Source organism: Littorina saxatilis, linkage group LG2 (assembly GCF_037325665.1).
Source record: "Littorina saxatilis isolate snail1 linkage group LG2, US_GU_Lsax_2.0, whole genome shotgun sequence".
Lineage (NCBI taxonomy): Eukaryota > Metazoa > Mollusca > Gastropoda > Littorinimorpha > Littorinidae > Littorina > Littorina saxatilis.
In genome coordinates this window covers 80,834,160-80,838,578 of record NC_090246.1, presented here as the reverse complement: position 1 = coordinate 80,838,578, position 4,419 = coordinate 80,834,160, and the positions used below count along the sequence as shown (strand labels likewise).

The 4,419-nt window shown below is 41.9% G+C and overlaps 1 long non-coding RNA gene across 1 annotated transcript; it reads left to right on the top strand.

Annotated features, from left to right (window-relative positions):
* The first annotated feature begins 453 nt into the window (after nucleotides 1-453).
* On the top strand, nucleotides 454-2,860 carry LOC138959862 (uncharacterized). Its single transcript, XR_011453813.1, has 3 exons — nucleotides 454-1,075; nucleotides 1,439-1,619; nucleotides 2,728-2,860. It is a non-coding gene; the product is annotated as an uncharacterized lncRNA (long non-coding RNA).
* Nucleotides 2,861-4,419: the final 1,559 nt, after the last annotated feature.

Sequence of the window (4,419 nt, the reverse complement as noted above, 5' to 3'; positions counted from 1 at the left end):
CTCAAATCAATGGGCTTACCGACCTGGGGCCGGTTTCATATACCGCTCTTATCCTAACTTAGGAGCTCTTAAGGGGTCAAGATGGGGTTAAGAGCAAAGTTAAGATAGGTGCGTTTCACGGACCGCTCTTTGGCCAAAGAGCGCTCCTATGTCGCTCTTATCTTAGGACAGCCCCCCCCCAGCCCTAAGTTAGGTAAGAGCAGACAGAAGCGCCCCCAACTTGCAAGGGAGATAATTTTAATCCTAAAAATGGCGGCCGTAAATGAGACTGTGAGTCGACTCGACTCGTGCATCATTTTGCGATATAACATGCGCCATCAACACATTTTCGTCACCGCACGGATCCGCGGAATGCCCAAGGACGATAAGGAGAGTGCCGCACGCTTTCATTTGTCAAAGCATGGACTCCTGTTTGAAATATGTTGACAAGAGTGTGGACGGTATGCAGTTTAGCACTTACATGCACCCGCGAAGACTATGATTGCACCGTTTTCTGCGTGATTGATGTCTGTCAGTCCATGCACGGCGACATATTCTACATCAGCAAGGAAACGAGTCTTCGCTGCATTCACCGAATGTATATTCTGCCTTGCACGACGAGTGTGAACCCGACAGGAAGCGGCTAACCACACGTACTCGTGAGCAATTCCAGATAGCTTGTACTTTTTCGGCGTGTTTGTGGTGCTGTTTACACACATTTTCGAACAAAATTCTATCAGTCAGTCAACGAAACAAAACAGCACGAGTATAATATCAACAAGGAAGGATGCCACGCCGTGACGGCTTCTACAGGCATTGAAGTAGTTGGTGACGAACATCTTTGGACCGTGTGTCGTGTTGTTCTATGGCCAGGGTGTGAAAAGGGTACCATGATTTTAAATGAGAGTTGGGTGTGTCCTGCAATCCAAGCACCTCTGGGCTTGTTCATATACGGTGACATTGGCTACATCTTGACACCCTGAATACTCAGTCACACCCTATATCTACAGCAGTGCTCCAAGCAGGTTAACTCAACACGTGAACTAGACACGTCAGCAAGACACGTCAGCATTGTTTCCTGTCATGATGAAAAAAGGTAAGGTTTGGAATAGATCTAAAGCATAATTGATCAAATGTTCCTTTCAAGGCATGCTACTTTTCAGATTGTGTTTGGGAATGTTGTTGCAGAAAATGTCAAGGTTATAAAACAGCTTGCATGAGAGAGAAAACATTAGAGCAGAAAAGGCATGTTTGAAACTTAAATGGGTTGTTATTATTAATCAGCACCATATATACTGACTGTGCTCGTTGTAAGTTTGACTTGGTAGCTGTGCTGACAGTGTTGTCTTAGTATCATCTGCACTGCAGATCTGTGCAGCGTATTCACCTGGTAATTGTAAATGCATACAAGCAAACAGCATTCAGCAAACACTCATAATTTTCTTTCTTGTATCACCAGAGAATAAACTTCATCACCGTCTGCATCGTCTGGCACCACCATGCTCTCCTCCAGTGTCATCTTCTACCCGTGGACACTAACATACAGTTACCAAAGCAAGGGCAGAGACAATGAGGAATGCCAATGAAAGCATAAGTCTTAGTGAACGTGGTGTGCAAGAAAAGACTGGACATCATTTCAGGTAAATATGTTATGCTTGTAATATGATACTCATTCAGTCATTGACAATTCTGTAGAACATTTGGAAAACAAAAGAAGAGGCGTTCTGGGATCACATAGTAGTAGTATGCATACACATTGAAAGAGATGTGTCAAAACGTATTGTTCTCACACACACACACAAAAACTGGACAGTGAGTAAGAAGAATGCTGTTTCAGTGTTTGACTTCTTTTTTAAACTTTTATCTTTGACTTTAAATTTTACTACTCCTTGATATCAACAAAACTGATTCTTAAGTGACAATAACTAGTAATTTACTAGTACTAAAAACATGTATTTACGCTGTTAACGTGGGGGGGGGGGGGGGGTATTTTTTTGTTTGGGAGAGGGGGGGCATAGATTGTGAGGAGAACAGAACATGCTCTAGGGGATTTCAAGAAATTGTGCTAATTTGTAATTCAGTTGGTTTGTTCCATTTCCTGAATTGTTAGCCTTGTCTGATTCATTTTAAAGGACTGAGTCATTGCTGATATACAGAGCTTTCTTTTAATTGTTTAACCCCTCTAAATTAACGCAAGACCTCGTGTTTTTTACTGTTGAAGCGATTGACACGTGCATCGGCAGTAATGGCAGAACACAAAGTACAAAAGTTAACCAAAGAAGACACCCGGTTCTGGACAGATAATTGATGTTCTTCTCCACGTATGTAAACGTTGCCAAAGCGCTTCGAGCTGTGAAGAAGCGCTATATAAATGTTCTATTTTCATTATTATTATTATTGTGTCTATCCTGAACTTGAGTTCATTTTTAAATGGTACCTTGTGTTTTTTCGGGTCAATTTTTGGGGCATCCTTTTTTGAGCAGCGGAAGAGTGTGCCACATTTCCAAGTGAAGTGCCTTTAATGGCTTGGAAAGTTTGTACAAAATGATTCGGGAGTGATTTTTTTTTTAAAGTACACAATTTGTACAGATAAAATGGTTTGCTAAGTGTAGTATGAATAAGAGCAAGTATTAGAATTACTCACTGTCTTCTCTTTTTCTTGTAAGATCATTATGTGGTGAAACTGCTCTGTTGCTAACATTTAATACAAGAAACCTTCTGCTCTTATGTTGCTGTTCCTTGTTTAAGGACCTCTACCCACACACTGATGCTGACACTCGTTGAGGGGCCAACTACCAACACTGATGGTGATACTCGCTGAGGGGTCGACTACCAACACTGAGGCTGACACTCGCTGAGGGGTCAACTACCAACACTGATAGTGATACTCGCTGAGGGGTCAACTACCAACACTGATAGTGATACTCGTTGAGGGGTCAACTACCAACACTGAGGCTGACACTCGCTGAGGGGTCGACTACCAACACTGAGGCTGACACTCGCTGAGGGGCCAACTACCAACGCTGATGCTGACACTCGCTGAGGGGCCAACTACCAACGCTGATGCTGACACTCGCAGAGGGGCCAACTACCAACACTGACCCTGATACTCTCTGAGGGGCCAACTACCAACACTGATACTGACGCTTGCTCACGGGTCAACTACCAACACTGATGTTGACGCTTGCTCAGGGGCCAACTACCAACACTGATGTTGACGCTTGCTCAGGGGCCAACTACAAACACTGATGCTGACGCTTGCTCAGGGGCCAACTACAAACACTGATGTTGACGCTTGCTCAGGGGCCAACTACAAACACTGATGTTGACGCTTGCTCAGGGGCCAACTACGAACACTGATGCTGATGCTTGCTCAGGGGCCAACTACCAACACTGATGCTGATGCTTGCTCAGGGGCCAACTACCTACACTGTATGTAGTGGCCACTGTGTAACCTCCCTTGCACAAAACAACAAATTTTATATTTAAAATGGTTAAAGGAATTTTTTAAGCATTTACATTAATTATGCTAGGAACAGTCTGCAGACACAGAAGTATACAGTGGTTTTGTCAATATTAATTAGCAGTTAAAAGATGTCCAACGTTCATATTCTATTTCTATACTACCTGTCAACAACAACAAACTAAGCAAACGCGTTTGAGGTCAGATCATTTTGATGAGGCCATTTATTGTTAAACCAATTATAAGACTGAAAAGGCCATTCATTGTCCTATGTTATTTAGAAAACAGATTTAGTTTACACGAGGTACTGTTTATAAAGTAGAACCTACAAGACTAGCATCCCCAAAAATCAAATTCGCAAAATCAAGTTTAACGCGTTAAAATCGACATACAATCAAAACTGCTGAAAGGAAACCTGTTGTGCAAGTTATTAGAAAGAACAATTAAATATGCATCCAAACAGTCAGTTTAGTTTACATATCTGGTCTACAATGGCGTAATGGCATGATGAACGGTATGTAATTCTTCTGAGAAGCCGTAAAATGCGGTTTCTGGGGCCATTATAGTGGGTAATCAGAAGAAATCCAGCACATTTAATAAATTTCTCAATGCATTGCCTTCAAACGTCCGGTAATTTATGCTAAGACATGTCGTTAAGTACATCAAGTCATTCAAGAGATTAGGTTTGCTTTTATTTGACATGCCAGAAAGAGTCCTTAAAATAGTCGGTTGGTCTAAGCTGACTCATCAAACAAATTTAATTTGATGCTATCTTCAACTTCAAATAACAGATAAGCCAAATACTCAAATTTCATGTACATATTTTATCAGACATGGATGGTATGAGGATTTCACAGCGAAAGTAATCTTTAAGAAGTGGACTATTTTCACAGCGCTGAGCACAAATAGCCCACATCAAGCTCACTGCTGAACATTTAACTGCTAGCTGCTGAGCAGGGCTTTTGAGAGAGCATTTC